Source organism: Sphaeramia orbicularis, chromosome 16 (genome assembly GCF_902148855.1).
Source record: "Sphaeramia orbicularis chromosome 16, fSphaOr1.1, whole genome shotgun sequence".
NCBI classification, from domain to species: domain Eukaryota; kingdom Metazoa; phylum Chordata; class Actinopteri; order Kurtiformes; family Apogonidae; genus Sphaeramia; species Sphaeramia orbicularis.
Genome location: NC_043972.1, coordinates 54,326,948 through 54,340,823, shown reverse-complemented (window position 1 = coordinate 54,340,823; position 13,876 = coordinate 54,326,948). Strand labels below are relative to the sequence as shown.

The 13,876-nt window shown below is 39.6% G+C and overlaps 3 protein-coding genes across 6 annotated transcripts in view; 1 reads left to right on the top strand and 2 right to left on the bottom strand.

Annotated features, from left to right (window-relative positions):
- The window catches only part of LOC115436304 (zinc finger protein 239-like), a 105,433-nt gene extending 103,528 nt beyond the window's left edge, over positions 1-1,905 (bottom strand). The window contains exon 1 of one of the 4 annotated variants that reach the window (XM_030159144.1): positions 1,727-1,905. The gene's annotated coding sequence lies outside the window, so the exon portion shown is untranslated. Of the gene's footprint in view, positions 1-242; positions 326-1,726 lie in introns of those variants that run through there. The other 3 variants (XM_030159146.1, XM_030159145.1, XM_030159142.1) reach the window with 3 other exon arrangements.
- Positions 1-13,876, bottom strand: part of LOC115436253 (zinc finger protein 883-like) — a 445,178-nt gene that overhangs the window by 329,525 nt on the left and 101,777 nt on the right. The gene's annotated exons all lie outside the window — the stretch shown is intronic.
- Positions 1-13,876, top strand: part of LOC115435234 (NACHT, LRR and PYD domains-containing protein 5-like) — a 753,056-nt gene that overhangs the window by 725,387 nt on the left and 13,793 nt on the right.

Here is a 13,876-nt window from a genome sequence, read left to right as displayed (position 1 = left end):
AGTCACTGTTATTCATCACAATGTAGAAGTATCTATATCAGAACAAACTATGTTCTATTGAACAGAAAATAAGATTAAACTGTGTATTTTGGGCGGAATTAGAAATATCAGCGCTGCTGGTGCTCTCGTGTTCCTACTACCGCCATGTTATCTCCATAGCAACGGCCCTAAACAAATTCCTATGCAGCGCATAGAAAACAACCGGAGCATGTTCAAGCAGCGCGAGGACTGAAAAGGAAATCCATCCAAACTCACGTGACCGTCTCCGCTTCACTGCACGAGAGTTAGGAGCTCCGGTACCGACTAATTATAGCGGGGAGCACCGAGTAGGGCTGCACGATTAATCGATTTTAAATCGAAATCGGATTTTTTAATTAGTACGATTTTTAAAAAATGGAAATCGTAAAATCGATTTCATCTCTCTCGTGCCTGCGGGCCGCGCGCTTGCGGGCTCCCGTAGGCTCCTCCTCCTATCAGTGACAGCGGTCTGTCACAGAAGTCCGTGTAATGACTGGACTTTAAATGTGTTCATGAGCCCGCAGTACTTACAGCAATGTAAGCTGGGGGTTCACGCACGGATCCCGCAACTGAAATAGAACTGCATGCGGATCACTCATCTTACGTTGCCCGTGATCCGTACCGTACTGTCTTCTTCCGAACCGGGTCCGGGTCTCGGGTCATCAGCCTCAGCAGAGGAGCCCACACAGCCCTGTGCCCACACACATCCACCAGCTCCACACATAGAATCCCTCCAGCGTGTCCCGGGTCGGTCTATTCCACGCACAGATCCCCCAGTTTAAATAGAACCGCATGTGGATCACTCATATTATCGTGGTACACGCACACACACACGCACGCACGCACGACTGATGCCTGTCACTGACTTACATTGGTATCACTTCTGTGGGCCCAGATATCCAGAAAAAAACAAAACAAAACAAAACAAATATATATATATATATATATATATATATATATATATATATATATATATATATATATATATATATATATATGTTTTGTTTGGTTTTTATATATACATATACATATATATATACATATACATATATATATACATACATATACATATATATATATATATATATATATATATATATATATATATATATATATATGTATGTATATAATTTAGTCCTCTTACTTGCTAAATTTTTCATTCACAAATGTAAGTTCTGTAACACAAAACCAAATAATATTTATTTTTTGAAAGATGTTGAACTTTATTTAAAGCTGTTCGATAAATCTGGAAACGAAAAGGCAGGTATAAAAAAGGCTATAACAAACATAAGTATTTAATCTGATTTGGACATTGTATTATACAGTGTATTCCCCCTGACAAACTTCTGTTATTTTCTTGTTGTATACATTGTTTGTATACTCTACTTCATTCAATAAAGATTTAATTAAGAATAAAACTTCTGTGGGTTCATCACGTGATCCCATCACAGATTTGAGGTCAGAGCAGTGCCTTGCATTGTTGGCTGCTCACGAAAACGGCATGCTGACTTCTGTTGTCTTTTGTAGTTTTACCCAAAAATCGAAATCAAAATCGAAAATCGAGTTTTTAGAGGAAAAAATCGGGATTTTTTTTTTCCAAAATCGTGCAGCCCTAGCACCGAGATATCCAGGAGGGAAAAGACTTGGGTGGATTTGAGCTCAAACTGCTCCTAAGTATCTAAAGATGAGAATCTGTGTCCAAACCCACCGACTAACATCGAGTAGAATGAAGTTGGATGAACCCGCTTCACGGCTTGTCTCTGGCTCTAACAGCAAAAACAAAGGAGGAACAAACGGGGCTGGCACTTCCTGGAATGACAACAAGCTGCATTCTGATTGGTTGGACATGTCACTATACAGCCTTCTGATTCGTCCGTGTAAAGTACAGCGTGTCTATGGTACCGGGTTGATGATTGGTCAGAGAGTTGTTTCTGCGTCATTGCATCATCAGTGCGCCCCCCGCCATTTTAAGAAACAGATGTGGAAGTGTACAGTAAATATGGCGGTAGGTTAATCCATGATGACAGCCCGCAAAACCACACCGTGGTCGGTCCAGGAGGTTCAGACATTTCTGTCCTTGATGGACAATGAAACCATTCAGCGTGAGTTTGACGGGACAAGACAGACGTTACGCGCAGCGTCGCTATGACGACCAGGTATTCTAAAGTCAACTCTGCTGTTGTTTCCGGTGTAACTATGGAGACGGTCTACACGCGCTGTCTTCAGGAGCTCCCAAAACTTCATATCAGCGATGTTCCTCAGATTGGACCAACTCCAACACTTCCCAGTAAAGTGGACAGAGGATTCCAACTGGATGTGGATCATATAGACATGATTTGGAAGGGAAGGAAGAACTTTGAACAGGTTGACGTGAACGTTAGCTAACAACTGGAGGACTGGATTATGTGCGTCATCTGGGGTTTGTTCTTCACAACGTTGTGATATTGTGACATTTCAAAGCTGTGTTCTGTCTCTGTCGTCAGTCGTTAATATCTGTTGAACTTCATCTGTCTACAGTATTGTGTCTGCTGTCATACACATGTTGGTGTGACTGAGTAGTCGAATACATTTGGAACCACAACGATGCATGTTCTTTAGTGTCCAATAAAGATAGGTCATCGGGGAAAGTCAGTGTGAGAGCCTTGTGGTTCAGATCAATGAGGAAAAACCACGCACCACACAAATGAACCGTAGGCAGGAAGCTATGGAAATGTGTTCAAGGCCATTCAGAGGGTTCCAGTTCAGTTCAGCATTAGCTCCATGTACAGTCACGGAAAAAAATATTAGACCACCCCTTGTTTTCTTCAATTTCTCGTTCATTTTAATGCCTGGTCCAACTAAAGGTAGATTTGTTTAGGCAAATATAATGATAACAATAAAAATATCTCATAGTAGTTTAATTTCAGAGCTGATATCCATCCATTTAACATGTTTTCTTGATAAAAACCAAAATCAATTAAGTTCTTCCATCAATATCTATGGCATTGTACTGACAAAAACAGTGCTTTTAGACATTCCATGTTTTCTTTTCTGTCTGTTTTAGTCATGTGATATGCACAGGAGTTAGTACTGGATTGCATAACCATTGTTTTTGATTACTTTTGATGGTCTAATTATTTTTTTCTGTGACTGTATGTCCTCTGGGGGTATATATCTGTCTCTGTCGTCTTGTATGTCACAATGTCGTTCATAGCCCCCTTGATCATGATCTTTTTTTTTTTTTAATGGATGCACAGCAAACTGAACTAGAACTATTAAAAAGTAGAACAGCAGGTGTTAGAATAATAATTACCAATAACTAGAACAAATGTCCATAAGTGTTAATACTACTACTACAAATACAAGTATTAACAGTGGATATTCTACTACTACAAATACAAGTATTAACAGTGGACGTACTTGTACAATAATGCTCAAATTCAAATAATGCTCAAATTTAAGGGGTCAGTGTTAAATCCACAGAGGTTTTGAACTAAAAAACCAAACACATGCTCTTGTACTGAGCGTACAGTGCAGTAGTATCTTTGCTTCCAAAATCAGAGATGGGTTTTACTTAATTTCTCTCAACACTGATTTTTTTTTTTTTTTTTTGTCCATGACTATGATTTTAAATGTTCTACCTCTAAATTTCTAAAATATTTGTCATGCTCTGACTGTAAATAACACATTTCAACCACAACTAACCACCTACTGTCTTCACATCTCACTTAGGAAGACAAATGTCCTATTAATCTTTAAGGAATGTGTGTGTGTGTACATATATATATATATATATATATATATATATATATATATATATATATATACACATATATGTTTATATCTGAAATCAGCATAAACAGGACATCTTCCAGCTATTTGTTTATTTATTTTGAATATAACATTAATACCAAACAACGAAAAGATTTATTTAAAAAGAAAAGAAAACATTCGAAAAGGAGTGGGATGACAGCTGTAGACACGATGTGTTCCAATATTTATGTCCATATCATTTACATACATCAGTATAACAATTTACACCAAACTAACCAATGCAGTGACATTTATCCTAATATAAATCTTTATTGTGACATTTGTCACTATTGTTTTGTATCCCAGACCCCTGTTAGAAAAGAAACACCTGAATTCAACATGTCCACATACTTTTGTCCATATAGTGTAAATCCCACCCACTGAGAGGTCCCATTGTAATGACATAATCAATATTTATACTTTACCTGTAAATGTCAGAATGTTATGGCTGATCGCTTTAGGAAGAAAAATCTCCCATTAAACTTTATGGAAATATTTATGTTTATGTCTCAAATCATCATGAACAGGACATCTTACTGCTGTAGACATGATGTGTCCCAATATTTATGTCAATATCATTTATATACATCCATAAAACAATTTAAACCAAACTAACCAATGCAATGTTTTTGGTCTCATTTGGTTCCTGATTTCAGGAGCCCATACAGACAGTTCAAATATACTGGAATAATTCTGCCTGTTCATCCTATAATAGAATAATCCTAGAATTGACCCATAACATGTGTGGGTCAATATCACTATACGCTGCCTTTCAAACTTAGTAGATTTTCCACTTAACTTTATTTTAATCTTATATTCGATTTTCTTATTTTACTAGTTTTCTTTTATAATTTTACTGTCTGACATATTGTTTTTTTATTCATATTGTTGCACTGACTGGAAAACACAATGACAATAAAGGCTATTCTATTCTATTCTATTTGATGTCATGATAATCATCTTTACCTGTATAAAACTAACAGAAGTAACATATTTTATAATTATTTTCACATTTTTCTCCATTATCAGGTTTGTGTTATTTATTATCTGATACTAATTTCTGTCTGATATGTTCACATAACAGTGTCATTCCATGGGATATTGGTGTCATTTGCTTTAGAGAGGGAGATATTGACTAATAAAACTAATCAAAAATCAAATTTTTTGCCCATTTGAATTGTATGACATTTGTTATGGCCAAAAACCAAAGACGTTATTCATATTTAGAAGTAAACTCGTGTTTTACAGAATTTTACAGATCCAACAAATGGACTTATAAGAATTATACTATAATTAGGTTCTTAAATGAAGTACACCGCTGTGCATAAGTTGGAATAATTACGTTTTCAGATACATTCCCCCTTTTTTCCTATTTATACACATCAATAATCCCCTTTGACCAGCTGCAGTGATTACATACCGACTGCATTCAGTTAGACTTTATCAAGAATGAATCACAATACCACATTAATTTCATGGGAAGAGACAACATTTTATTCCAACTTGATCGACAACAGTGTGCATAGAAATGTTACGTCACATACGTGATGCCTTGGCTCTAATATATCAGGAAGACGACAGTGGACGCTTTAGTCCCGTAAAGTTGATACGGAAACGCTTTTATTTTGAAAATCAAGTCAGATGGGCTCGCGCAGCTCTCTGGAGCTTCACTTCCAGCTGAGAACAGGGCTACACCGACAGCTAACTTAAGGGGATAAATGCTCATACTTCCATATTCTGTTCACTATATTTACTAGAGGCCAGCCAGCCAGCCAGTAAACCGAGACGTAGTTTTCCGTTATTCGAAGTCATCTGTCGTTCCCATTATAGCTGTCATTCCAGTCAAACTATTCCGAATGACAAAGGAGCAGTTGTTACGCTAAATCTTACGTGGTCATTGCCAAATCTTACGTGGTCATTCGTTATTCCATGTCATTCGTCATTTAGTTTAGAAAGGCCCCTCGTTTCGTCCTCTGAGCTCTGGAGGATTTCCCAAACTCTCCTGTATTTTTCCTCGGTATTTCGTCTCGCCGCCTCCGGCCTCTTCTGGAACAGCGGTTTCCTCCTGGCTGTGACAAACAGCCACATACCAAGGATAAAAAATATCATCCCATCGACATCCTCCATAGTGTGCATGTATCACGTGGTCGTTGTGGTCGTTCTTCTCCTCGTCCTCTTTGTTTTTACCGCCAGCTGTGTCGCGTCATAGATGACGTCACGGAAGTTACGCGCTGCGTCACTATGACGACCAGGTACTCTACGTTGGTAGTATTCTGTAATACAACAGCGTATCAGGGCCATATAAGAAAAAAAAAACCGCTTGTCACTACGAGAATAAAGTTGTTACTTAACGAGAATAAAGTCGTAGTTTTAAAAAACTCATTATTTAACGAGAATAAATTCATTATTTAATGAGAATAAAGTCGTTATATTTCGAGAATAAAGTCATAGTATGAGAAGTTGTACCTACTCATTGATGTAGAACTTGAAACATTTAGTGCAGTTCTCCTTTCATTCGGGGGTTTGGCACAAAAGCCAAATACTAAGTCTATCCCACATCAACACGTTAGTAGGCTATAAGGACTTTGAAGAGAGTTTGCACACGTTTGGGTTTGTTGTAAGAACCAAACTGATTTGTAGCAAATTACCTCTTTTATGGAGGAGAAACTGATGAAGTGGTCAGCTGTATGACTATCAGTGGATACACCAGAGAACCATACAGAGAGGGTTTGATGTTTCTGATGAAACTGTGGGGATTCTACTCCGAGTTTTTGAGTCCAACAGAAGGGAAAGTTGCTGCTTCGCTTGTTGCCTTCGCTGTAAAACCGGAAACTGTCGAATTGTCAAAATATTACGAGTTTAATCTCATAAAAGTACGACTTTATTCTTGTTAAATAATGACTTTATTCTCGTTAATCAACGACTTTATTCTCGTTAAATAATGTTTAAAAACTACGACTTTATTCTCATCAATTAACAACTTTATTCTCGTTAAATAATGACTTTATTCTCGTTAAATAATGAGTTTTTTTCTCATTAAATAACGACTTCACTCTCGTTAAATAACGACTTTATTCTTGTTAAATGAGTTTTTTTTTTTTTTTTTTTAAACTACGACTTTATTCTTGTTAAATAACGACTTTATTATCGTTAAATAATGAGGTTTTTTTTTTTTTTTAAACTACGACTTTATTCTCGTTAAATAACAACTTTATTCTCGTAGTGACAAGCGTTTTTATTTTTTTTTATTTTTTATTTTTTTCTTATGTGGCCCTAATGCACCGTCGTACTGTAATGGAAACGCTCTCCAGGAATGATACCTGGTACCCGAGTCGAGTCGACGCCAAGTAGTGGAAACGTGGCATTAATTTTCTCAACTTGCTGTGTTCATTGAATTATATTTAATGTTGATGGAATCTGTATAATTTATTGTGTAATTAACTGCTGACTTGCTCAATTAAGGTTGTATCTACTTTATTTTATGCTGTATGGTGTTTACACTGATGTTTGTTTGTTTCCTGTTTAAAAGTTTTTTGGCCAATCTGATCATCTAATCAGCTAAATCATCTGATTTAATTCATAATTGTCTAAATTCCTGATCCCTGTTCTAAAATAAATGGAGAAATAAATGGACAAAAGGTGAAACTTCAGCAGTGAGTCTGTCCCTTCCAAGTGTGGGGAAATCACCCAGAAAAGACAGATACACTTGTCTCTCTCTCTCTCTCTCTCTCTCTCTCTCTCTCTCTCTCTCTCTCTCTCTCTCTCTCTCTCTCTTTGTAAGTGTGTGTGTGTGTGTGTGTGTGTGTGTGTCTCTCTCTCTGTGTCTCTCTCTCACCACTGCCAACTAGTGTCCGGGTTGAGAATTACAGCTTCTGTTTCAGTGGATGCGTTGAAGTCAGACTGAGGAGGGAACTTCACTGCCATGCATTACACGTTTGTACTGTATCCAGTACAAACGATCCAATCTGATTCCAACTGATTAAAGATGTTCTCTACAGTATTTATTTCAGCGCTGATTCTGATTAGAATGCTGATTTTGATCAGAATGCTATGGGTTAAGGAAGCTGTCCAAATTTTCGTGGACATGAGACAGATATGTGTGCATATTAGTCTGTAGTTATGCAAAAAATAAATATTTGTAAACTTTTGAATGAGTTCAGTCGTACATAAAGTGTATTGTGTGTATTTTATCAGAATACAAATGACTAAGTTTTGACATCAAGAATTACAAACAGTGCCTGTCAGACAACCTGCTGTTTGATGGAAAATCATTGAAATGAACAATAAAAAATCTAAATCCACAGCATCGCCGTGACAACACCATTTGCAGAACTTTTTACTAAGTTATGAACAGTAATGCCTGCACATGATTCTGACTAAATCTGAGTTTGTTAAAATACAATGACAGTAAATTACAAAAAGAAGCTTTAAAAAAGAGCTTAAAATCCAAAAATGGTGAACATTGAGTTGAGGTCATGTGACCAGTTCAGTTTTTTGTCTGGGGTGATGGATGTGAACCAGATTTCACACGTCGGTGAACCTTGTGGACTGTAAAGGTGTAGCACTAGGGGGCAGCACTGCACCACTTTTATGTCCATTCATGAACTTCATCAACAAATAAACTAAATCACTATGACTGACGTGTGAGTTTTTGAACACATTACATCTAAATTCAGATCCATTTCAGGTCAAATAGAGTAACTAGAAGCACTCGGAGAGCGCAGACCTCCGCCAAGGCTGATCAGTGGGCCTCCCCGTGGGCCCCCCCACCCCCGATCACCACCAAAATTTAATCATTTCTTCCTTATCCCATTTCCAACAAACCCTGAAAATTTCATCAAAATCTGTCCATAACTTTTTGAGTTATGTTGCACACTAACGGACAGACAAACAGACAGACAAACAAACCCTGGCAAAAACATAACCTCCTTGGCGGAGGTAATAATGTCAGCAGATCCAACAGGCCCCACCCACACACTGTGACTGGATCTAATTATATCATAAAGCTGCTGTAAATGGGGAATAAAAACCATGTGGAGAACCATGTCCCCGGACCGTCTAGGTCTGGACCAGGACCCAACTGTTTACAAGGTCTGGATCCAAGACCCCCTGCTTTCACAGACTTTCAAACTCCACTGTAAATCACATCAGGAGGAAACGGACAGAAAGATGGTCCTGAAATGAGTGGAAGTTAAAGTCCATAAATCCAGTCCCTGTCCACAGTTTGTATCTGTGCTGTTGACTGTAGAGGACAGAGCTGATAGGGACATTTATGGTCCAATAAACACCTGTTATGACAAAGTCAGATGATGCTGCATCAGCTGATCTTTGACCTGGTCCTGCAGGTTGGGACTGGTTTATGGTTTTACTGGTTATGGCTTCGTCTCAGACACATGAGACAGAAACAGGAGGAGGAGCAGAGGCTTTGAGCGTCAGGACAGACAGGTGTCTGCAGACCAACACAGAGCTTTGTCTCCAAACTGACGCCTTCAGACAGCGTTCAGCCACAGGAAATGGAGCTTCGTCAACACGTCTGGACACGGCTTTGATTGACACAAACAGGACCAGACCAGACTTTGCTGGTTTTGGTCTCAGACTGGTGAGTAATGATGACCTCCTCCCTCTGGAGCTGGTTTTAGGAGGCGTTTAGGGGTCACTATGTAATGCATTTAGGCTAGGTGGACCCACTGCAGGGGGTAAGGAACGTGGAATTACTAATAATGACCAGAAGTAGATCTGGAGGGAGCCATAAAATTGTGTGAATTATACACAAAGGCCCAAGTAAGTTTAGAATATGTTTATAGAAAAAAATGAATGCATATATTTTAACAGATATTGAATAATACCAGTATTATTATATCAAATAGTTTGTATTATGTTATCAAGCAGTTTATGAATTCAATATAATATAATATAATAATCAAACCCAAAACAAAAGTAGAAATTGAATACCTCAGTCATTCAAAAAAAAAAAAAAAAACAGTGCAATGTCTATTTTCAAAACAATCAAGTCCATTTGTGGGAAGGAAAGTTTTTGATGTGTGTCCAAACTTAGGACACGACAATGTTCATGTCCATGTAAGGAACAGTCTAATGTTTAACCACACAGGGGCCCACAAATGCTGCATTTCCATTATGTGGAACTGGCTCCACTCCACTCTGGTACCAGGTCCAAATCCTGGAGACCGTTTCCATTACAGGATTTTGACTTTACAGTACCTGGACGTCAGAGCAATGCAGCGCCGAACTTCTGTGTCTTCTGCTCAGAGTTACTGATAAACTTGTTTGTTCCATGTTGTCCCGTCAAACTCACGCTGAATTTTTTCATTGCCCACCAAAGACAGAAATGCGTGAACCTCCTGGACCGACTATGGTGTAGTTTTGCAGGCTGTCATCGGGGATTAGCCTACTGCTATATTTACTGTCAACTTCCACATCAGTTTTTTTTTTTTTTTTTTAAATGAGCGGTCACACATTGATGACGCAATGACACAGAGACAACTCTCTGACCCATCAGTGGTCTGCAGTGTTTACACATCACATTTTAGTATCTCTTGAAACCTCGGCAGAGTAGATACCAAATAAACAGTAACAGGTACCAGATTTTCCAGGTCCTTTTGCATAATGGAAACACAAAAAGCCCAAGTCGAGTCGAGCCAGTTCCACATAGTGGAAATGCAGTAAAAGTGGTAACAAGGGAGCAGGGGAAGAATTCACTTTAGATGTAATAGATGTAGTTCATCCTCCTACCAGGAGGTGGGGTTAGGGTGGCTTGCCAGACCCTAGGTTGCCTTCAATGGGGGGTGGGGTGGGGGTGTGACCTGAATTTGAATCACATTATCACAAAATGTAACTTGGACTAGCTTTACACTTTGTACACAGTTTGTACCATTAGCAAAATAAAATAAAAATACATATCATTAATGATTTCACATTGTAATAACCATCTCACAGTCGTATTCAAATCATGCATTATCTTAGTGATAATGAAACATTTCATTTACAAAAATAAATAAGTGCACTTGCCAAAAACATCAAAGTGATTTAGCATTAAAGCTAATAAATTTATATTTATATATATTATTATTAACAACATTAAACCTTCCGCATAAATAGTTGTCCAACAATCAAGTTGATGAATTCTTTGAAATGAACCACTACGTTCATTCAAGTAAGCTTACATTCAGAACCCCATAACCGCAAAAGGCCTGACGCAAAAACCACACAATTAAATACATTATTAAGGTCAAAATGAATACATGAAAGTTTCCTTTACACAGGAAAGGGTAAGCCTTTAATTCGGCTTTAAAATTAAATCAAATATTTTTCCTTTTTAACTAATACCATCCATCCATCCGTTTTCTTCCTCTCATCTGGGTCATGGACTCAACAGTCTAATCATGGATGCCCAGACTCCTCCCCCTCCTCAGACTCCTCCTCCAGCTCCTCCAGGTGGACCCTGAGGTGTTCCCAGTCCAGCCCACAGACATAGTCTCTCCAGTGTGTCCTAGGTCTTCCTCGAGGCCTCCTCCTGGTGGGTCATGCCTGGAACACCTCCCCAGGAAGGCGTCCAGGAGGCATCTGAAACAGATGTCTGATCCACCTCAGCTGGTCCCTCTGGATGTGGAGGAGCAGCGGCTCTACTCTAAGCTACTCCCTGGCGACTGAGCTCCTCCCCCTATCCCTAAGCCCAGCCCCTTTTACGGAGGAAACTCATTTAGACCGCTTGTATCTGGGATCTGGTCCTTTTGGTTCTGACCCAAAGCTCATGACCATAGGTGAGAGTAGGAGTGTAGACTGACCGTTAATGGAGAGCTTCGCCTTTCAACTCAGCTCCTTCTGTACCACGACAGACCGATACAACGACCACATCACTGCAGACGCTGCACCGATCTGCCTAATACCACTGTTAGGAATAATAAAATTAAAGGCTGCTAGCATTAGTTAAATTAGCCATTATCTTAACGGAGTACAGCACAGCAGCGGAGAATGGTTTAGTCCCAAGACGCCAGTTTAAATCATCATATTTGAAACAGTATGACAGCCACAGCCACGAGACAGCAGCCACGCAACACCAGAAGCACACAGGAAGTGATGTGAGATGCTGCAAATATATAGTGTCCACCTTACACCGGTGCTGTAACCAGGTGAGATAGCTCAGGTCACATGGGTTACAGTGTCGGAAAATGGACCATTGACATGGACCAGTTCAGTCCAGATCCAGTTCCTCTGTACCAGTGGCGATTTCTCACAGACTGCAAGGGAAGCCCGGCTTCCCCTAAAATTACGAAAATTAAATGGCTAAATATGTACGGTTGTGTTGACATGTCATTGACTAAAATGTGTTAGAACATGTTCATCTCAAAGATGAGTTCGTTCAGAATCAGCTTTATCACAAATCAATAGACTCGATGTTGTTCACTTCTCATACATTCCCGTTGTGCTGTTTTCTCATTCGATCTCTGCTCAGTGTATTTGCCTGTAGATGCCGGGTGTCTCTGGGCTTCAATGGGACTGAGTGGAACAGTTTTTTTCACTGCCTCAAAACTGGACAGTAATTGGATAAATGCCACGATGTTGTCCCGCCCCCGGACGCCAGGTGTCTCTGGGGGAGAATGGAGCTGTGGGCGGAGCTCGGCCAGCCTGGACGCCAGAATCCCACGTGCTGATTGGAGGATCAGTTGAAAGGCTGAATCCCGTTTGATTGACAGCTATTTTCAGATCTACTCTTTCACTGACAGTTCAGTTTAATACCGTCGCACATTCTGCTGTGAAATCGAGAGAGAAACCACTACGAAATTACTCGTTCATTTCTTGCACTGTAAATAAAACACACTCATTGTACTTCCTTGTTTCAATTTAACATAATTTCAGCATTTTCTTGTTTCAGTTACATAATTTAATCATTTCTTGTCCGAGTTTAATATCGTTTTGTAGATAGTTAAATCAGTCATACTGTCGGCTAGGTCGGAGTGAAAGGAGCATCTCGTTTAAAAAGGCTGAAGTCTTATACCCACAACACACTGGGCCAAGGCAATCTAAGCAGCCCAGCTCTGCTGGACATTGAGAGGACACTGGTCAAGTCCCTGGAAAAGACGCCTACTTGGTACGATAAGGTCACTGACCATTTTCTTAAAATGGAATGGAGGGCTGAATTTATGTTTAAATAACGTGACAATTTTATTTTTTTTATGTAAGAGCTTCCCCTGTCTGAAAGATGAGCAGCCGCCACTGCTCTGTACAAATGTCATTATTAATGCGACAACTTTAATGACTTCATCGACATAAAGTCACTGGGAACGAATGTCTGAAAGTGGACGATGAAGCTGGAAAGTCCTAAACTCATGCATTGAAACCTGACGACAGAAGCCGACAGTGACGACTGTCCATGTTTGTTCAGTTCAATATCTGTTGAATTCAGATGGTAGTGTTTTAAAGTTTACTGGAAGGCCTTCTCGATTCCAACACCAGTCGGTGGGGGTGGGACCTTTCTGTGTGGAGTTTACATGTTCTCCCCGTGTCTGCGTGGGTTCTCTTGGGGTACTCTGGCTCCTCCCACCATCCAAAGACATGCACTGATAGGCTAATGGGTGAACCTAAATCGCCCATAGGTGTGAATGTGACAATGACTGTTTGTCTCTCTATGTTCAGCCCTGAGATGAACTGGTCACATGTCCAGGGTGAACCCCTCCTTCAACCATAAGTAGCTGGGATAGGCTCCGCCCCCATGACCCTAGTGAGGATAAAGCAGGTTCAGATAATGAATGAATGAATGAAAGGCGTTCTCGCTGTGGTCAACATCAGTCAGTCATGTCAGACTCTGGTCGATCACAGACCATGCATTGATTTGATTGGCAGATAAGAGGCGGAGCTCATTCAGGTGAGTGAACCAATCAGAAACACCGTTCAGAAGGTGGGTGTAAAGTGTCCAATGAGTGGAGTCTGTAGACGTAGAGAGTCGTCTTTACCACTGGTGGAGATGAACTCCCATTTATGTGACACTTTACTGACCCACGATGTCCTGAAATCAGACAAAAGATACTGTCCACAGAGAAAAGACACAAAC